Source organism: Aythya ferina (assembly GCF_964211825.1).
Source record: "Aythya ferina genome assembly, chromosome: 25".
Taxonomy (NCBI): domain Eukaryota; kingdom Metazoa; phylum Chordata; class Aves; order Anseriformes; family Anatidae; genus Aythya; species Aythya ferina.
In genome coordinates this window covers 42,815-65,289 of record NC_140323.1, presented here as the reverse complement: position 1 = coordinate 65,289, position 22,475 = coordinate 42,815, and the positions used below count along the sequence as shown (strand labels likewise).

The following is a 22,475-nucleotide window of genomic DNA, read 5'->3' as shown; positions in this document are numbered from 1 at the left end:
TCTGGAACCAGTACATAAATATTTCAATTGCTAAGGCCTCTGCAGGGAAGCTGCCTTCAGATAATACTATCACTGTGATAGTCTTCCCAGGGCTCACTTCAAAGGATGAATGCGCAGCAACAGAGAGCTCTCCTAAAACCCCATTTTTCTTGTCCTGAAACCTCAGCCATAAGTAATGAAACGCAGGAGTACAATTCCTTTGTTTTCTGAACATGTTTTGAGCCAAAAAAAATGCTTTGGGATTTTATTGTCCATCACCTTTCTAGTTTCATTGATGAGACAATTATTCTGTGCAGGGCGCTGAATGAAACTGTTTGGTGGGAGAGATCCAGGCTGCAGAAACAGGTGCTGGATTCTAGCAGTAGAGGATGGAGACTGACAGAAGAGCACAACAATGAGAAGATTCTTGCACAGGACACACAGAGCTCTAGTTCTAAAAGGCTCATTTTGTAAATACTGAATTGTAAAACACAATAGAGACTTCTGATATTTGGAATCATGGTACTCTGACATGTAGAATATGCTTATGGTAATTTAGTCTTCAGCAGTCATTTCAAATGTGTCTTTCTTTAGAACATATTACATGATGTGAAGGAGAGCATAACAGTAAAAACTTGCAGTGGGATACAGCTCTTTTTGTGGCAGGCTGACTTGTTACACAATGATAAACATGCACATAGCTGCCCTGACAGAAGAGGAAATTCTATCATATTTAAGATAACAAACTGACGTTCAGCAAATAAAAGATACCAGATCCTGATCTCTTTCAGGATAAAAATCTCTTTAAATACAGTGAAGGAAAAATGAAATAATGGTCATTTGAGAGAAATCTCTCTGAAAATAAACAGCAGAAACCAACCTTAGAAGGATCATGTGAACCTGATTGGCCTGAAGTCAGTGGCCTCAGTGGAATAAAACTGGTAAAAGTAAGTGAGAAAGAAATAAAAATGATGGGTATCTGAGCATACTACAGTTGCATATAATCTATGTATTATCATCTATTTAAGCAAATCCTAAAATTAAGAAATTACATATGAGGATTGGTTTGGTACTTTCAATATGGACTACAAACTATATATATATATTTTGTAGAATTCTAGGGTTTCATAAATCCTAATTCATTGGTATGAAGCAGTGACTGAAATCTCAGGTGCTAAATGACAGGAAAACTATTGCAGCATAAATGGGATAAATCTGTCTGACTCATATTAAGTTGGATGCATTTGAGATCTATGATGACAGATACCTCAATCCTGCCCACCTACCTGGCAGCATGCAAGGTTGCTGCTCACCTATGCTCACCTGTCCAAACACAAGAAGGTGTGTCATTCCCTTTTTGCTACAGAAGATAGGGAATCCTCAAGAACTGCTTGAGGGTGGGTGTAAGAATTACACCTGCTTTTTTTTCCCTTCTCTGTTTCTACAAATAATTTCTACAAATGGTTCTTGAGCTTGTTCTGCCAGGTGTCTAGCCAGGCTTTTAGCCTGATATATTTGGTCCGGAGGCTTCCGATACAAAATGACTAGAAATGGAGAGGAAACCCAGAGAACTAAAAAGATGTTTTATACTACATGAAAGGACTGGAATTTCAGATTCATTTTTATGAAACTATCAAAATCAAACGGGAATTAATCTGAGAAGAGAAAGTACAAGGGTAATCATAATACAATGTAAGCATCCCATCTTGCAGCCAAAAGTAGTTAAGGCAGAAAAATACGTCTGTGAGGGCCAGTAAGCTTTTCCAGCTAATGACCTTATTCCAGCTATTGAGAAAGGAATATAAATCTTGATTCTTGTCCAAACCCGGGTTAATAAGAACCAGCTGAATCCTAAGAGCAATAGTTGCATTTTATTTTTATTCAAGCTCATAATTTTTTGTTTTGTTATCATTTTCCATTTTTCTGCCAGGATGCAAAGCAATAGGAAACCAATGAGATTTTTAGAGATTTGACAGATCTTGTAGTGTAACACATAAAATGCAGTAACTCCAAAAAAGGTGAAAATAAAAATTAGCTGATATATCACGAACAGATTCTCAAGTATAGATTTCATCATGTCTAATGTTTCTCTAGATCCCGAACTTGGAAAATAACATTATGTAAGTACAAATAACATGCAGAAATGATGGCTAGGATCCGCATGACTTTTAATAACTGATGTTTGTGTTTTAGGCTTTCCTGTTCCATTCATTCTTTAGCTCAAAAAGGAATTTTATTATCTACAAATTTTCCAATGTCTTTATACTGATAAAAAGCATCAAAGATATTTTAATGGGGCAGGAATTCTGGAAATGCAGAAGGGAAATGGAAGCATGTCTGTATTTGGCAAGTCAAAATACATGAAGGAGGCAGCAAAAAAGGCTAGAGTTGAGAGAAACTTAAAATGTATGTTGTACCACAGCTCAGGAGCTGGTTGTAGTTCATAAACCTTTTGTAGCCAGAGCGGTTCACAGTGATAGGTGGGATTTTTTCCATTAAAAAATAACGTGAAGATATAGACAAAGGATTGCAAAATAAAACTCCCATCTTACAAAATGGGTATGCTTCTGTGTTCCTTCAGGGATTTCTGAGATAGTAGAGAAATAATCCATACTGAAACGAAATATTACTTTGCTGTGTAGCATCTTCCATCAAAAAATGGTAAGCCATTTTAAATGAGCCTCAACACTAGCTTTTGGTCTATCAGTAGAAATTACTTTTGGAGCAAGTGAAGAATCTGAAGTGTAGCATTGGATTCTTACTGAGCAGTTTCCTTCTCTAACAACTAGCTATGTCCCTTTTCTCCCTTGTCCCCCACCACTACCCCCTCCTTGCTTAAAAACAAACAAACAAAAACTTCTCTGATATTCATTCTTATTTCTAAATCAGGTCTTTTACCTTCATGAGACCTATGGAGACTTCTCAATGATTGAATTTCTTCTCTAATGATTTATTTTACTTGACAGTGTGGAAATTGCTACTAGAAAACTCAAATTATAGCTTTAGAAATTGACTTCTTTACTTTGCCCATGTACTTTAATGCTTTGTAGGTTTGTACTTGGTACTTACTTGACATTAAAGTATGGTTTCTCTGTAAATGTGTTAACATTATGCAAAATGCTCCATACCTGCTTTTTTTTTTTTTTTTTTTTTTTTTTCCCCTGTATGTTTTCTGTTCTGAACAGTTACCAGGCTAGAAGATTGCCTTTGTTAACTGTAAACCATTGCAAACTTGATTTCAGTACCTGTTCAGGATGTGTGGAAACAGATGCTATTTCTTCACACTGGTAACATTTTGTATTCTCTGGAATAGAGTCCCGCTCCAGGTCATACCAATGTCTTAACATACTCTTTTTTGTTTGCTTTCCAGCTCCAAGCATTTTGTCTGCTGCACGTGGCTTCTGAATGTGTTCCCTCCTCTATCTGCAAGTCTTCCTACCTTCTCCTTTCAAATACTGAGTTAAGCTGCCTCATGGAACGCTGCTTCTCTACCCAGTCCTCGCTGCAGTAATGCACATCTGTTGTCATATGCATCTCAGCTTTCATCTTTTGTGGAAGGTATTTACCCATTACTGTATTAATCCATTGCACAGTGATATGCACTGCTGCAAGGCTATGCTGGCAACCATAAAGACAGGTTGTAACAAAACAATGGATTCTCAGCAACAAAATATATATTCAGAAAAAATAATTCAAACTGCTTTTCCATGAACTGAATAAGAAAGCACAGTGCCTTCATTTAGGCTACCTCATTCGTATGCTCTGAGAATCTCAGCTCTGCTTTACATGAGACCCTGACACTAAAGGTATGAGGCCAGAAAAATACAGTTCAAACTTCTTTACTGTGCAAAGCTCCCAGTGTCCTTAGTGTGTCAGGCAGCTGTTACACAAAACATCTGATTAATGCTCCCAGAGAGCAAAGATGGTTTGAATTGAGTCAGTATATTAGCTGTATGGTGTGGTCTCCTGGGTGCAAACCCAATGAGCAGAGGGTGAGTAGGAGTTTTCTGTCTTTATATTATGTCTGAGTTTGAGAGGAGGCAGCTGCTGTGAATGTTTTAAGACAGGAGGCTTTTCTTCTCCACACAGACATTTAGGGTGAAATTAAATTTAAGGTAGAACCAGTGGACCTTTGGATTTTGACCCCACTCTGACCACCCTGCAACATCATCACCTTGTGCAATGCTTGACTGAGGATCTGTGCAATATGCAGAGAGAAGTGAATGATGATACAGTGTGCAAGACGTCTTCCTTTGCTGGCAGTCTGCAGCTGTCCCTGAAATGCCTGTGTCCTTGAGCAGTTCTCAGGTTATTCTATGTATGAGGACAGTTAAACAGAAAAGTGTAAAGAAAAGAGGTGATCCTTTTTAATATTGCTGTCCATGAAAGTAGTGAAGTCCCCATTGCTGGAGGTATTTAAGGAATGTATGGGCGTAGCATTAAGGAATATGGTTTAGTGATGGGACTTAGTAAGTCAGGTTGATGGTTGGACTTAATGATCTAAAAAGTATTTTCCAACCTAGATGATTCAACGATTCTATGATTGTAAGAACCCTAAGATGTTCCTATGACAAGTGTATTGTGAAGCTCAGATTTATAAGAATTGTTGAGGTTGACAGGTGAATTCAAATCCCTGTTTCCGGTTCTCAAGCAGAGGTTGCTAAAGCCTGTACTTCATTTAAACTAAGACTTTTTTGCACTTTGTTCTCTCTGTAAAGGACTCTCAAGTAGGACAATCACCTCCCTAGTCCTTCTTGCCTTGCTGTTTCAGATGCAGGCAGAATGCCATTGGCCTTCTGGGCCACATGGGCACACTGCTGGCTCATGTTCAGCTGGCTGTTGACTGGCACCCTCAGGTCCTTTTCTGCTGGGCAACTTTCTAGCCACTCTTCCCCAAGCCTATACTGCTGTATCACATTGTTATGGCCCAAGTGCAGGACCTAGCACTTATCCTTGTGAAATGAATATTCTTATGTGTTGATTTCCTGTATTCCAACATCATCTGGTTACTGAATGCATTTTTTACTACAGTCAAAAAGTATAATGGGGAAGATCCATCTCTTTCCTTTTAGTTGTGCTCTTGCATGTTTCTGTGCTTTTTCTAGAATTCTGTTTGGCCTTGTTCTTAGTCTGAACAAATTTGAATGCTTAAATTGCAAAGTGATGCTAATCACTAATGTTGCTGCACTATTCACACTTAAACTACCTGTGTGGTTCATTGACTTTCCCTGTATGCAGCGTTTGAAGTGCAGTAGTTTTAATAAAAATAGGACAGGATTGGAAGATTATTGTCACTGTGCTTACCAGTGTGTAACTGTTCCCAGGATCTTTTATTACATTAAGGATGAATCTTTTTCCATTTACAGAGTTAGAACTATCAACAGATAGAATGTGTAAATTCTTAGAACTGGGATGACCAAACTGCTGCTGCTGCAAAAAAAAAAATTCTCACTGTACATTCTTCAAAATAGTCTTGCAGAAACTGAAAAAAACTTATTTTAGTACTGTTTCACATACCATACAAAAGATATAGAGGAAGGAGACAAAGTGGAAGGAGGCACTTTTGAAAAGCCTGTGGTAGTAACTTGTTATAGGAATGAGAAGCTACAGAATTAATAACTGGTAAACAGTATTTAAAGGCTACAGCTGGTAACTGCAATACAGCTTGAAATTTATGACATGTTTCTTACAGTTTAATAAGGGAAAAATGTTTCACACAAATGATCACATGTCCCAAGCAAGATGTGAAGAACCTTTGGTTACCTAAACTATTGAGAAGGATGGCAATTCCAAAACCAGTGAATTCATCAGCTTGAAGCAGCACTGCAGCTAAACTATAGTATGCAAATGCTGTTGATGCCTATACTACAAAATGAAACCTGCTACTCTAACCAGTGTGGATAATGAGCTATATATTCAGAGGTAACACAGTGCTTCGTCAGAAGTATATTCTCTGGCTTGCATGGATAAGTGCTAACTTTGTGCAAACTTTGATATTAAGAAGTGGTAACTTGAACTCCCAGATATACTGATAATACCTGATTACTTTGCTAGAAGAAGACTTGTAATCTCTTCCCAGAATTCTGGCATTTTAATTAGAAGAATGTGGGTAAAGTCTTAATCTTGTTAATAATGATAGACAGGGATAAGGCAGAAACAAAGTCCACAGCAACCTAGTCTAAACATGAACATCAACAGTTTGGAGGCTAGTATTAGCAGTGCTAGCTACAGCAACAGAACTGCTTCCTGCTCCTCTTTTACATACAAGGCCAGGCTTGACAGTGTATAACTCAGAAGAACTACATCTTCTGCCTTTTAACACTTAGCTACATCACACCCAGGTGTAATAGGGAAAGGTATTTAAAATATAAGAACTAAATCCACAGATCTGTGATTTTTTTTTTTTTTAAAGAAAAAGTAAATGTTCTAAAGACTTGTGGCAGTCAAAGATCAGTAAGATCTTGACTGTAGATGATTCTGACAGATGTTAATCTGTCCACAGGCTTTGCAGCCTGCTTGAAATAGTACTTGTTTCTTCATGTCAGGCCTCTGGCGATGCTTAGTGGAGTTAGAATTACAGTTGCCAATGAATCTCATTTTTAATGTCATTAATTTTCTAAACTCTTCCCCATAACTAGTAACCTTTCCATGCTGGGAGATCTATTTAGTTGGAAGCTGGGAGAGTGACAGTTTTTGTCTGTTTAGAATCATCATGCCTTTAGCTGATATTTGGTTAACTAGGTTCATTATGTCCATTTACCGTGTACATTTCATGTCAATGATCACATACTTTGTATGCTGGCTGGCTTTCTGTTGTTGTGATTTACCTATTTATGAAAGAAAAAGGAAGCTCCACGTTTAATTAAGATGAAATTTTTAAAAGTGGATTTTTTTTTCTTTATTTTAGTCAACTTGGTTCATAAATTCAGCAAATTTTTGGACTGAAGATTAGAGACACGGTTCATCTGTAGATTTCGTGCTATCTTGTTTAGGATTTGACTAGATTTACCTAGCAAAATTCATGTGGTCTGGTTTCCGTGGCAATTTGACAGCAGTATGAACTACTGTCAGAACCCATAAACCATGTGCTTAAGGTTGATTCCAAACTAGGGACAAATCTTGATTGGAAAGAAACAGGAAAGAAAAAAATTCTCTCTCAAATGACAAGGACTTTATGGCAAACAGAAAACACAGGATGCAGTATTATTATTTGTGTTTGTCAGTTATACAGCTGTGTAAGAGATCATAGACAAGTTTACTTTCCTTCTCTTAGAATGTGAGTCAGGGGTGACCAAAACTATGTGAGTTATAACATAGGCTTGACAATCATCACTTTAGCAGTTGGAGAAGGCAAACATTTGCTTCTTAATAAGAAAAAGGAAAGCTGATTAATCATCTGAGTCATCATGCTCTAATTCAGTGTTAGTATGAACGGCATTCCCGATGGATCAGCCTACACAGAAGGAAATGCCAAACTGTAATCAAGATCTAGTGACTAAGTTCAGTCAACTGTGTCAAAATATCACCTGTGAATATTAGATAAAATGAAAACTAGGATTTTTTTTTTTTCTCTCAGGCATGCAGTAATTCCATCTTGAAAACATCTATTGTCCTTTGCAATAATTTGAAGATTTTCAAGGCTCTCTTAAAATTGAAGAACTTTATTCCACTTTTACAGGTTTACATTAGATTATACTGTAATGTACAGAGTAACAATCTGGAACTGGAACATGGCATGTGCCCTCTCACATTCTTCTTTCTGGACAATGATGCAATGCTGCCTTTTTTCTGGGACAGATAAGTTGCAGAGACTCTATGAATTAGACTCATAGAATGAAGTAAGTTTTTAGAAACCTTTCGAAGATAAATAATACCGACCCACACAACTTCTTGCAGGTATTAGTACTAGCAGCAAAGACTCCACCTGGAAGGGAAGTGGGATATTTTGGAGTTAAGTCAGTAGCTTTTTCAGTTGTTATTTTATAGAGGAATTAATTCCCAAAGGTTCTATGGGTTTCTCTTATATCCAGCAAAAACTGTTTAAATAGGAGCTGAAGACAGGTTATGTCTTTTTTTTTTTTTTTTTTTTTTTTTTCTCCAAGATTCTGTCCAGTTGGAAATATGGTGGTTATTTGAATACTTGTTTGATTCCTGATGTGCCCCAGGTTGTGTGCAGTGATGAAGAATTTATCATCAGCACATCTGTAAATGAGTCATCTTTTTTCCTGCACCCACATGGTTGCACAATTTTACTGACTACTTGCATTGACGTAGAATATTGAATATTTGTCATGTGAAGCTATTTCATCACATTTATAATATTGGAAATTCCAAGCACAAATAACACCTTAACACGGTGTCACAGTTAATGTATTCATAATCATCTTGTGACCCTAAACAACATACCACTGTATTCTTCTTTGATTACCAATCATATAATCATAAAACTTACAACACAGATGTCTGGCTGCAAATTGTACACCTGGAATTAAACATTTTTTTCATCCAGCTGTACTATACTACATAGCAGAGACTGTGCAAAGAAGGTGGGAGAACCTTAGGTAAGATCTGTTATTAAAAATAAGCAATTATCTCTTATTTTTTTCACTGGATCAAAGTGATAAATTTATTACATGCCAATAAGGCTCATCCAACATAAATGCCAGAAATGGAGGATAAAGGGTTTTGTCAGAGCTCTTCACCAAACTTCAGTTGCGTTTCCTGGGTTTTGTGTCTTACCACAAATCCATGTGATATTACATCTTTAACTGCTAATTTGGAGTCCACCCTATATGAGTTTTGGGAAGGTGAAAAGGAATATAAATTATCATTACAAATTCACGTGTCTTTTACTAGCAATACACTATACACCAACAAGGTTTCAAGGTTTCATTCTGTGGTTCTGTGACCTTTAAGGTCCCTTCCAATCCAAGCCATTCTATGATTCCATGAAAATCATAAATGTTGTTGAAGGACCAGACTCCACAGATTGTAGTCATAATTGTGGCATTTATAATAGTTTTTTTCTTTGGCATTTGTCTGTTTTTTCCTACAATTTTCATCAGATTATGAATACCTTAATATTTTAGGTTGTCTAATACAAGAAAAATAAGCTGGAGGGAAATTTTATAAGGTATGCCTAGTAGGTTTCTGACTCGGAAATCTTTTTAAGGAAGCCTATTATGTTTGTATTTAGCATATTTTAGCTTTTCCTTGCTTTTTTCTCGCATGAATGCTAGGTTTAAAGTAGATAACCAAATTGTACATATTACAAGGTAATTTTCTGCCTGCTTAAAATCAAAAGCAGAAGGATTATTGATGATTAGGTATGATTAAGTGTGCACCTACTTTCCATGTACAATGTCAGACTTTAAATATATGACAGTGGGAAATAAGCTTTTTCAAATTTATTTTATTTCATAGGTAGAGAGATGAACTTTAAATGTGGCCAAGAATATTAGATCATTTTCTCGGTGGTGTTGAAAACATTCTTGTCTTAGAAAGTACTTTCTTTCACTTTCAAGTGATGGCAAGATCACAGGTCAAAGAGCTGAAAACTGAATTCAAATGACTTTTGAATTATTTAAAAAACTTGAAATATTGAACGAAGGTAAGGAATTCTTCAGTTCATTAAATAGTTTCTTAATTTCTTTGCTTTGAAATTAACAAAAAGGCATGGAGGAAATGAGAAGGAAGGACACCAGTGCTCTTCTCTCTCAAAACACAGACAAAAACACCAATAATAAGGAGAGGAACAGAAAGGCTTCCTGACATGAAAAATAAACATACATCTAGTTTCTGTGGCTTTCCATTTCTATAAATAAAAGATGAACTACTATACAAGTTCAATGCATAACTGAGTAGACAGTTCTTAGTTGTCAAACAGACTTTAAAACTAACTGGGTTGAACAAAAAGCATTGGCTGTTTTTAGTCTGAATACAGAACTGACTTGTGAAATGACACTGTCTGTCTTGTGGACATTGAGCTATTTAACATGTGTCTGTAACCTGCAGGAATTAATATGATTAGCAATTAATGCAAAAGTGAAAAATATGACAAACAAAGAAGAGGAGAAAGCTCAGTGATACAGGGGAAGATGTATGAGGAATGGCTAGGCCACTTCATTTATTTAGCTCAGAGAAGTCTGAGGGGTGACCTCCTCATGGCGTACAGCTTCCTGATGAGGGCAGCAGACAGACAGGCACTGATCTCTCTGAGGACAGTGACAGGACCCAAGAGAATAGCATGGAGCTGTGACAGGGGAGGTTCAGGGCGGATGTTAGGTACAGTTTCTTCACCAAGAGGGTGGTCGAGCATAGGAACATGCTCCCCAGGGCAGTGGTCACAGCACTGAGCCTGCCAGAGTTCAAGCAATTTGGACTCAAGCATTTCAGGCACATGGTTTGATTTTTAGGTAGGAGATGGACTTGACGAGCCTTGTGGGTCTCTTCCAACTCAAGATATTCTATGAGATCACTTGGTATATTGAGCATCAGCAAACACCACATGCTATCAAACAGCCAATGTATGGTAGTAACGTAGAGGAACGTCATCTATGTATGAATAAAGAATACCAGACGTATTTACAGGATTGGAGACTTTATTATAGGAAGAAGTGAATATAACACAATCTCAAATTAATATTAGGTAATTGACTGAAAAGTAGCTGATTCCATGCTGCACCCACAAAAGGAGTTAAAACAAGATAAAGAGGAAATTTTTGTCTCTGCTATCCCTTTTTACACAATTTGTGTACTTTTCCCTTCCATGTAAAAAAAAAGCAATTACTAAGAACTGTTTTGCTGAGCAAAATGAATAAAACTGCTAACAGTGTTATGAGAATAATCAGCTTGCTTCCCATTAAAGAGAACCCCTTTAAAATACTGTCAATACAAAAGAATGACCATGCTGGACCAGATGCAAGGCTCATTTTGTCCTTACTGTCTCTGACATAGAACAATGGAAGATGTTTAAGAGATCATATAAAAATAAGATAAGCATATAGTGGTACTTTTCCAATCACTTCCCTATCCTTTTGCAGTGTTTAGATGAGCAGCTTTATGTGCCAGAGAGGTTTTCTGTGTTCTTAAAATTTTGTGTATTTCCCTTCCATGTACCTGTCTAGCAATTCCTTGAATCTGCTTACATTTTTAGCAGCAAAATATCTTGTGATTAGGAGTTAACAGCTTAACTAAATGGTGTATGAACAAGTATTTTCTTTTGTTATTGAACCTGCCATCAGATTGTTCAACTATCTTTTATAGTGGAAGGGACACCAAGCATATGAGCCTTCTGAATCTACCCATGATTTTAAGTCCCTTCAGTCTTTTTACTATTTTGCATAGGTCCAAAAATATGTCAGTGGGGAGAGCAGAAGAATTGGGCCTAGTTCTCATCACAGGAGAAAAATAGTCAGGAAAAAATCTAGCCTGTGAAAGGATAATTTATCATAGTTGATGGAAGTACTTAATCTGGACTCTTTTCAGAGGAAAATAGGATAAAAAGAGAAAATACCAAATCTGATGACTGTGAGCTGTAGCTGGTTGGAAAGGCAAAGCAAAAAAGAAAATCCACGATGGTTTATTTCTAATATGGAACACCCTTGTAGGTGTCAAACCAGTAATAAATACAGGCCACTATCACTTGATCATCATACTTCATCAGTGGAGCCAATCTGAGTCTTACCTAAGAGACTGAATGCTGTTCTTTGGTTCTGAATTCCTTAAAAAGCTGGCTGCATGGCTGTACTCTGACCATCCCCAGGCTTCTGCATTGATCATCTCACTGCAGAAGTTTTCTTCTTGTTACTGACTACACAATACTAGTCTTCTATTAAATGATCCTTAGTCTTCTATTAGATGGACCCCACTTTTAGCAAGAATTTGGATCAGGTGACCTCCTAAAGTCCCTTGCAGCTCAATTTATTCTATGATGCTGCATTTCTTCTTAATACTTGCAGGCCTTCTTTCTCTCAGGGAACTCTGTACAACTCACTTTATACTTTTTTTTTTTTTTTCTCTCTCTGTCTCTCTGTCTCTCTCACTTTCTCTCTCCAAAAATTTGTGCCACTTTGAAGTATATTCTGTGTTGAAAGTCAACACGAAACTCAGCCTTTTTCTAGATGTGTGGAGATGACACCAATAAAAAAGTATACATTTCTTTTTTTTCCCTGATATTTACAAACTTTTAGGATAGAAGAAACAAACAAAAAAACATACAAATGTGACATTTTCTGGTAATCATAAATTATAAAAGGTCTGTACCTGAAAAAAAACTTCTCAAATATGATGTTGTAGGTGGTGTCCGTAATTCTACTTATGTTCATAAATTGCTAATACATGCACGCACAAAAAGACAGAAAGTCATAGAAAACCGAAGATATTCTCCACATTATATTTTTGGGTGTATGTAATTTCCTGCTGTTTTACTGGTACATAAAGAGCATATATCCCTTAACTACAAAAGACTATTAAGAGATTTTCTTAATTCAGACAGAAAGCTGTAACTTTTGCAATGCAAAGTTGTATCACTATCACTGGGCAAGGTAAAGAGTACGCCTTTATTCATGTGGGGCATGTGTGCAACATTGTTCAACAAGGCTCCTGGTAAAAAGTGAAAGTGAAATTAGCTGGAATTTGGAAGCATGATATAACATTACAAAACAGAAGGAAGTTGATGGCTACTTGGGAGTCCTTTGGCTTTCTAGAGAATCCAGAAATCACTCAAATGTAATGAAATGTAGCTGTATAAAGTATCAGCCACAATTCCTATATACACCTGCATATTTAATTAAAAAGACTTAGCATGTCAATATAATTCAGAATACTTATCCCCCCCATGATTACATTCATGTATGTTGGTCTCTTTAAGTTCTGAGCAATTCACACTATCAGTGTACTTGGTTCCTTGAGATCTGTAAACAGCCATAAAATGATAATTTGAATGGACTATGAAACTATACTAAATATGAATGATTAGAAAGATTTTTTTTTTTCTTCTAACTTCCTAAAAACCTTAGGACCAAATGGACAGAAATTTAAATGCCAACACCACATGGGCAGTTTGTTTCCCATGGACTTTCAGAAATGTAAGCAGAAGCTAATAGGGAATGGAATAGCATACTATACTATACTATACTATACTATGGAATAGCATACTATAGTTAGCATACTCCTTTTAGCAAGTGCCCTATAGAAAACATTATTTGTGTGTATCTTAGTTTTTAAGTGTCTGATTTTCCATTCCTGGGATCAAATTTCCAAAGCGGTTGTACTCTCAGGCTACATATTGATTCAGAACCTGCTAAGCAAGTCCTAAATACAAATATAGTGCAATTGTAAATTAGAAGCTACTTTTGAAAAATTTGCCCTTTCTTTCTTAGGTCTTCCTACCCTGAAACAAATTGTCCTGTGAAGTCACAAACCTCTGAGCATCAGCTGTCTGCAGACTATGCAATGTAGTGGTCCATATGTTGCATTTAGAAAGTATGCTTCATGGATCTCAATAAGATGAAAACTGTAAATTTTCAGAGACTGTTCTAGGCTCCCTTTCCAGTACGTATTGAAGGACAATGACATTGTGTGGCTGCTGTGTAGAAGTATTGGTTTTCAATCTGAAATATGAAAGCAACAGAGAATTAAGGATATGGACAGCTGCAGTCAAAAAACAGCTTGAGAGTTAACTCTTGCCTGCTGACCCACTGCAGCTGATGTGCCCAGCTGACTCTCCCTAAAGGGCACAATGTAATCTTTTTCATGATCAGTGGAAGTACAGTGCTACAGTAGAGATGAATTGCGAATTAGGTTCATCAGAACTGTGAGTTTTTCTTGAAATATATTAATGAATATTTCAACTGAGCTATTCATATGGCTGTGGTAAAGTATGCACCTAGACACCTTGCAGGTCTGGGGCTGCTACAGGGAGTGTCTGAAAAGGATCATGAAATAATGGGCAGGAAATGATGCATTTCAGAAAATACAGGCTGTGTCATTCACCAGTGGGCAAATCTCCTTATGAACAACCACAGCTGTTTTTTTTTTTTTTTTTTTTTTTTAAATACCTGAATCACCCAGCATATAAAGGCTTCCAAAAATAAAAGATATGGTTCAAAATAGAAAAACACATATTCAGTCACCCAGAGCTGTTAAATATGCCATAATCAAAGTAATATATAGCAATGAGGTACCTGGCAAATTTCCATCACAAAAAAATTCTGACGATACCTTATTTTTAGTAGTGTAGATTGCACATGGTAGTATAAATAATAAAGACAATCAAAGCCAATTGGTGAGCTAGATAACAACAACAACAACAACAACAAAAATCACAATACAGAGGGAAAAATATGAAATGATTGAGATTAGGAAAAGAATAGTAATTTTTAGACAAGCAAATCCACAATTAGCAAACAGAAAGTTGTCAAGGAAATAATCTGCTTTTGTGCTTGACTAACTTACTTATTGTAGGTCAGGACTGTCAGAAACAGTCTAATCTTCCATTAGTTTTCTGAACAGTTAACAGCTAACTGAGCTAAATCAATTTTGTGTCACAACTCAGAATCAGTTTAATTCTATCAGTTATTCATTTATTTCACTGATTTTATTCTTGGAAGGAGCTTTGTATTTGAATAACATACACGGTCATAATGTTTTTGTCAGTAATATATAAGCCAAGGCCCAAAACAAAGTCAAAGAAATTGTCTTACCTTTTGTTCATCTTTTTTTATTTATTGATTATAGATAGATATTATTATATCTTTTTTATTTATTATTATTTTTTAATTAGTGCTTGAATCTTTTTGCACTGACAATGGCAGTTTTAATATGTAACAACTCAATGGAAGCAGAATCTGATATTTTATTAGCACACTGTTACGTACCCTATGGGACCAGGAAATTTGATTTTGGAGTACATCAAGTGGTCTGGTTACTGCAGGTACAATTTCTGAAAGTGACCAGAGCTGTGTTCAACAAATATTTGGAGGGACTGTCAGACTGAGGGGTGACCATGTTAGTGTTTGGGTTCTAAAGCTCAGGCCACGACTTTTGCTATGTGTAGTGACCATGAAAGAGTTTATTCTAGGGGATACCACAATTAAATTTGGAAGCCATATTTATGTGATACAACCGTTCCCAGCAATAGAAGATGTGAATCTGATAAAGTATGAATATATCTTCTGATACTGTGAACTACTATGCCATAATATCTCAAAGCTTTACTTTAAATACAAGAGCCTAGGAAAAAAAAAGAAGAATGTCTCTTTACTGGGAAAAACATTGCCTCCAAGGATGAGTCAAAGGTGTTTCATTCATTTAGCAGTGGCACAGAAAATTCAAAAGCTATTACAGAAGCTTAGCAGTAAAACCTTCCTACATGTTATTTCAAAATACCTTGTTCAGTCATTTAAATTTTGGGTTTAGATACTATGCCATAGAAGTCTCATTCATGTATGTATGTATGTAGGTAGGGCCTGATGTCTACATATGTCTACATCATATATGATGTCTACATACATATATTGTATACATACATACATATATGATGTCTACATACATACTTACAGTACATTGTAACTTATTTGCGGGTCTTTATTAATCTCAGATAATCAATATTTGTGAGCACAAAATCTCACTTTATACATGCTGCAGACTGAAAAAACCATTTAATTCATCAACAGCAAGTCAGCTGTATTTCGGGACTGGTTAGCAATGTCAAGTTGACATCTCACATCTGTCTTTCAACTTTAGAATATGTGAGTGGTTCTTCTCATTCAGGTTTCAGTGTTTGCATGGCCATTCTCTGGACTGTTCCCTTTTGTGGGGTGACGCAGTTCTCAGAGTGAAAGGTATAGTGAAAGTGTAATTAATGGTGTGATATTTCCACACTGTTTACTTAACTGTATGTGTAATATTTTTAGTGAAAACAGTTAGTAAAGATGTGAGTTCAGTTAGAAGTCTCAAATAAAATGTCAGCTCTACAAATAAACAGGCCACAAGGAACTGAGATAAAATTATGTTTTCCCATTTGGAGTATACTTCACTGAATTTCACAAGATCAATCAGATGTACTTTCTTAGGCCTTTCACGAGTATCTCAGTCATAATCTGCTTAGGTTGATTTGCCTGAATAGTTGTACATCTCAGCATTAATCTTTTTCTCTGGTGGAAACTTACATGAATACATGCTTACACCTAATTGTTGAACACTTCAGTAAAAATAACGCTATATTTACTTTTTTTTTTTTTTTTTTTTTTAATTTACCAAAATCTCCATACTTTGATCAGTGAACCAGCATCCCATAGCAAATATGTAGTTACTGTTCTTCTTGTTAGGATAAGTCAAGTATTCAACAGGCTGAAACACTGAGGAGAAGGCTAATAATGCTTAGGGAGTGATGTAAGAATAAAGCAACCATATGGGGATCATCTCCTCAGTATACTCTTCCACTCTGCAGTCATTTTTGAATCACAGATTTTCTGAAGCAGAGGTAATGCATTTGCTTTTAGTTTGTCTGATCACTTGCTGAACCCATGCAAACTACAATACCCCGTGGAAAGGAATTCCTTAATTTTATCATGAATGGAGAGAAAAACTGCCTTCTCTTGTTTGCCTTGAATGTGTCAGATGCTATTTTCATTTCCCGCTCCTCAATTTTTGAACTGACAACAGCCACTTCCATTTAAACTTCGTCAGGACAGTTATTATTCTAAATATCTTGACTACATACCTTTTCAGCCATTTCTTTTCCAGACTTAGAAATGGTAATCTATGTAGTTTCTCTAAATATGCAAATTGTTCCAGGCCCTTTCATCATCCTTGTTGCCTTCTTCACCTTGTCTTGTTATACTTTATTCTATATTTTCTGAAATGTGGATAATGACCAGAGCTACAAGCAATATTCAGGACAAGGGCATAGTACAGGTTTATATCAAGGATCTGAGATTTTCTTTCTACCATTTATGTTACTTAAATATTTTTAGTGGTAGTGGGATCAGGCAAATAGGGTGCACACGAATCACATTAATAGATACTACTATCTCTTGGCAAAAGCAAAAATGATCTTGCTTTTCTTGGCCACATATTTTTGGGTATAAATACACATACATGCAAATGCTTCATGAATTCAGCATAGCTGCAAAAAGGGCGTTGTGTCAGGAAAACAAAACACACACATCCCATAGGACATCCATCCCAGGGTGGGAGATCCTTCTGTTGTAGAAATTGTCTTAAATACATTGGCCTGTGTGACCTACTGAGAAAGACAAGCAGTAGTAGTAGCACTGTTACATGGGCCTTTCACCCCTTTTACCATGAGGCAAGTTCTGAGAGAAGAGGTGGTATCTTACATTTCTCCAAATGTATCAGCTGATCTAAAAAATATTTTATTTCACAGTCACTTTCTGAACAAGCCTTTTAAACTTCTTTTGATGAGAGGGTAGTTGCCAGCAGAGGTCACCATTGCTGTAGCTGATTTGAAAGATACTGAGTTTCACTAGGTTTTATTGGACTAAGATTTAAAGGATAAATAAATATTTCTAAACCCACCAATACCATCATTTGACTTTTGGTGCTAGAATATTAAACCTTTCGGAATTAAAACATTAATTTTACTAACTCTTTGTTTTTAACGTCAAAATTTGTTCTTTAAAACTTAGGAAATGGTAGAATGTTATCTTCTCAAAATCATTAATATTTTTTCCTCATGCCTTCAATTTAATTCAATTAATGCACTTACTATGAATGCAATATTCTATCAGTTCCAAAAGCATATTGGAGAATCAGAAAAACAATGGAATTTGCACTTAAAGGACCATTTTTATGTCCAAAGTCATGGAGCAGTAAGTGAATTTATGGGACTGATTCTACTGATGGAAATAATCTAGCTTTTAAATGTATTCTATCTGGCCCTTGTTCTGGGTATCCCATTAAAGAATTTTTCACTTTAAAGTGCTAATCTTAATACATATTTTATGTATTTTTCTAATCTTATGTTTTGAATTAGCGTGTTACAGTGATTACATAAACTGCCTAATCATTCTATGTAATAACTGTTTACTTAGTATAAGGGTTAGAACGATCCTTTATGCTCATTGTAATTTTCCACTGAACTTAAATGAAGACATCTGATAAGATGATTTAAGCTTTTGATTTGAGAAAATGGACACTGCTTAGCTAAGAGAGTGAGAAGAAGAAAACCACAATTACTTTCTTTGCTACCCTTTTGTCAGACTGACAGATCCCTTTAGGGTGAGTGGCTGGGCTCAGTCCAGATATGAAAGTACTATTACTATACTGCACACATTTGTCAGAAAGAATTCCTCTCCAGACCTTGCTGAAATTTATTAAAATATTATTAATGTATAGATATATTAATATATTTGAGGGACAAATAATTCTTATTATACAATGTGAACACTTGAATTTATTTGGCTCTTCATTACACCATCTTTTTTGTGAAAGTGCAAAAAATATTATAACCTTCTGAGTTGCAGACAAACGTAGAATGGTAGCTGGCAGGATAATTTTCAGGCTTTCACAGAAGCCTGCTTTCCATAATATCTGAAGCATCTCAGAAGTGCAAAGAATATGAACTTACAGGCAAATCAGCTTCTTGCTTATCTTTTTGTAGGTAATTGTCACATTTTATTTTGGCTCAGCAAAAAAGTACTGAAAAAACTTTATTGTAATACACTAACACATGAAAGCACCCATAAATTATCTGTATTACTGTTACAATGCAACTTCGAAGTCGTGACAACTTGGAAAAACCAGCCTGACAAGCATGATAACTTTCACTGTTTCTCTAAAACTTCTTGAGCATATAAGGAAAATTTAAAGTGAGGAAAGCAACTGAAGCACAAACAGTTTTTGTTCTCAGCACACAAACTCTGCATCTCTGTGACTGGGATCCTCGTTTTTGTCTCTGACTAATGTATTAGGTAAGACAGCTTAATCACCCAGTATAAATCAATAAACATTGTCAGTGTCAGTCTGTCAAGGCAGCAGGGAATTTGTAAGCTTTTCCAACTAGACTTCCTGGAGGATAGACGTAGGGAAAACTACAGCTCTCCCTATAGCTAGAAGGATTCTGCTCATAAATCATGCTTTGATTTACCAGAATTCCTATTTATTTATATTAGAAAAGAAAGGAATTCTTATCTTAAAATTAAGTAGAATTATCTTAAAAAAAAAAAAGAAAAAAAAAAAAGGAAAGACTTAAATAAGCCTTAATACTCAGTACTGAGACAGTAAAGAATATTCATGTAGAAGTAACTACAGTATTATGCAAATAAAACTAAGTTTTGATTTACCTGGATAAAAACAATGAGAAGAATACTTACCTGTCTCTAAGGTTAAGCTGTTCTTACTAAAGATCTGTTTCAAGCTTTGAATTTAAGCACAAATGCTTTATGAATATGTTCCAGATGTGCATGCAGTTTAACCTGCATTAGTAAATGCAATTTTCAGTTTTATTAGACCAAGCTTTTCTGAGCAGATGTTATTTTTAAGCAATGAGGACTCCATATTTCAAAGACATCTGATCTGTACCTCTTCAAGAGAGTGAAAATCACAGTACAGCAAAAACGCATTGGCTGATTTTGAAGATACCAAACTTCCACAACTGGTGCAACAGCCACATTACTTGTTTTGAGAAAACTTACTATTGTGGGGTCACTCACCTTAGAGCTGTATCACTCGACACCGGGGGAACAGGGAATCTGGAGAGTTGTCCAAGCTGTTTTGTAGTCTGTAGCACCCCAGTCCGTGGACACTTTCCCAAGCCAAAAGAGCCATTCACATTCCCTCTGCCTTTCCAGCCTCATTCACTGCTCTCAGGGCTCAGCTAGCTGCACTGACTCACAGAAATGAAGCTCCCTCTGGGTCCTAGTGCTGTAAACGTGTGGGAGCTGCACGGACTCGTAGGAATTCAGCCGTTGGCTTGGTGCCTAGTCCATGCAGTGATGCACAGATGTGCAGTGAAAGTTTCAAAGCGTGCACTGGTTGTATGACTATGCATACATAATACAGAGAAAAGCCTCTAACTTCCTGGTTCCAATCCCTGAAACTCTTTCAGGGATCTTTTATCATTAGCGTTTCTACTTTACATCTTAATCCTTGCACTCAATTTAAAGAAACTTTGGGCTCCCTGATGAATAGGCTCTTTTCAAATTGATCTCTAAAGCCCTTTACTCCTGTCATCAGTCTATTCTGTTCCTAAAGGAACACTAATAGTTAACTGGTGTGTGTAGCAGTGGACTGGGTTGTCTGTAAAAATTGTGCAGTCCTGTTACCAGCAGCCTTTAACAGAGGTCACCAAACACTGATCAAGAGTAGCAGAGAAATGTTTGATCCTGACTTAGGGCAGAGGAAAAAGATGACAGAAAACCCCTTCCAGCCATAATGTTCTGTTTAACATGTTTACCTTAAGCAGCAAAGAAATATGGAGATGTTTTCCATTATTTTTGTGAAGGAGGATTAAGCACTTGTAACGAAACAACAGTGTATTTATTAAAATTAATTTATCGTTGATAAATAGATAGAAGAAATACAAAACTGAAAAAGTGCATGATACAAAAAAAAAAAAAAAAAAAAAAAAAAAAGCAATAGACAGTTGGCTAACTACATTGAGAAGCAACCACCTGGATTTCAGAGTTCTCATTCTAGCAAAGTGTAACCTTTGTAATTACACAGAAACGTAAGGAATAAGAAATAGATTGTCATCTTCAGAAACCCAGCCCTCTGCACTTTATCGATGTGGAAATAATCAAACATTTTCTCATTCTGACCAGTAGAGGGCAGCCATCTGGAGAGGCTTGCCCTTAAAATTCTTTGGGCAAGAAAAGGAATGCGGAATGTACTATGTAGAGGTGTAAAGGCAAAGTAGCTTTGAGATAATTTTTCTGTTTTGCCAAATGGATATGTCGTTTTTTGAACCTGAACCAAAAATATCTTCACATTTTATTAAAGCTAGTAGACAAATCTTGCATTCCTTCCTCATAGTGCCAAAGATAACAGTGGCTTCAGTGCTAGACTCCTTCTTAGAGGTGGTGTCCATTTAAAATCGCCTGAAATATCCATAAGGAAATTGCAGCACAAAAAGATTAATGCAAGTGCGAAAACAGTTTGCCAGAACTATGCAGTTCAGATTGCTTTATTTTTCTACAAGAAAAATGCTTTCCACACATGATATCAGTCACAGGCCAAAGTGTGATGTCTTCATTCACACAGCTGGCCATCAGAGTTTCTGAAAAAACTCTTGACCTCGGTATTTGGCCTTAGCTTCATATTTCATTGCAGAAATGCCAGGCTATTCTTGTGTTGAGTGAGCATTTGTCTTGCTTTGTTAGAATATCCTTCAATTAGGACTTTGTGCTAGAAAATTTGAAAGAGCATTGTTGCCCACTGTAACTGTAGCAAACAGCATCAAACCTGAGAAAAAGATATGCTTTATTGTTTTGTTTTTACTTAAAAGATACTACATGCATGTGTTCAGCATCTCTACAATTGATTTCTTGGCAAGAGCTGCCAATTTTTCTTATAGTATGATCACAAAAGCTCTTCTGGGCACAGTATACAATAATGTACTGTTTGTACTTTATCCAATAGCACTTATGTCTAAAGAAATCCTCCTCTTGTACCTTATTTTTGTACCTCTTGAGTTTATACCAAGAGGCTGATACGAATGAGCAAGAAAGCTGCAACAATCTCTGGGAAAAAGCACTGGCTTGTATTCTTTGCTTTTATCTTCCCATATACCCCAATCAAACAACTTTTCTAGCTTCTGGAGTAGGTGTGGTCCTACAGGCACACTAGCAATGCACAGAAGAATGCTTAATTCCAGCTGGAACACTATAGTCACAGCTGAGCAGCTGAAAGCATTGTACAGCAGTCGTGTCTTTTAGCAGTGGTCTGAACCACAGATTTAGAGAGAAAAGTTTTACTACATGTATGCTTCCTTAAATTTTATTAATTTTATTGATATACATGATACGAAATTTTATTCATATACATGAACTGAGGATTCTCTTGCTTTGGCAAGCCACTACGTACAAGGTATGGGACTGATAATGTTTGGCTGAGTAAGAAAACTGAAACTCTACTGCAATAGTTCCAGCTCCACCATGGTCTCTTGTATGAGCTTTATTATGCAGTATTTCTGTTTCCCCTGAAGATTAAATGAATTCAACCTGTTCCTGAGAAGTACTGTCATGTAGTGCACTAACAGCTTTCATTTCAAGGAAAAATAAGCACTCAGACCAAAATGGAGAATAGCCCTTTTTAGAATGCTGATTACAGGTAAAATGGTTTGTACTCTGCTGGCTCTAGAGCTGTCTGTTCTGATTACTAGACTGAGTTTAGTGTTGCCCTAAGCCTCACAATAGTAACAGTGGATTGCCACAGCCTCTTCCTCCTACATCAGCACCTTCCCAGAAAGTTAGAGGGTGAAGGACTCACAGGGTATGAAAAAAAAGTGTCTTGTGCTTATGTGTGCTTAG

At 36.4% G+C, this 22,475-nt stretch overlaps 2 protein-coding genes across 26 annotated transcripts in view; one reads left to right on the top strand and one right to left on the bottom strand.

Annotated features, from left to right (window-relative positions):
- Nucleotides 1-19,906, bottom strand: part of NGF (nerve growth factor) — a 29,110-nt gene extending 9,204 nt beyond the window's left edge. For 3 of the 4 annotated variants that reach the window (XM_084498090.1, XM_084498091.1, XM_084498092.1), the window contains exon 1: nt 19,659-19,901. The gene's annotated coding sequence lies outside the window, so the exon portion shown is untranslated. Of the gene's footprint in view, nt 1-19,658 lie in introns of all 4 variants that reach the window. The other variant, XM_084498093.1, reaches the window with a different exon arrangement.
- LOC311423725 (uncharacterized protein) overlaps nt 1-22,475 on the top strand; it is a 126,375-nt gene that overhangs the window by 64,504 nt on the left and 39,396 nt on the right. For 11 of the 22 annotated variants that reach the window (XR_014685805.1, XR_014685810.1, XR_014685813.1 and 8 more), the window contains one exon: nt 3,350-3,537. The exons of 10 other annotated variants lie outside the window; for them this stretch is intronic. The gene's annotated coding sequence lies outside the window, so the exon portion shown is untranslated. Of the gene's footprint in view, nt 1-3,164; nt 3,267-3,349; nt 3,538-22,475 lie in introns of all 22 variants that reach the window. One more of the 22 variants, XR_014685819.1, reaches the window with a different exon arrangement.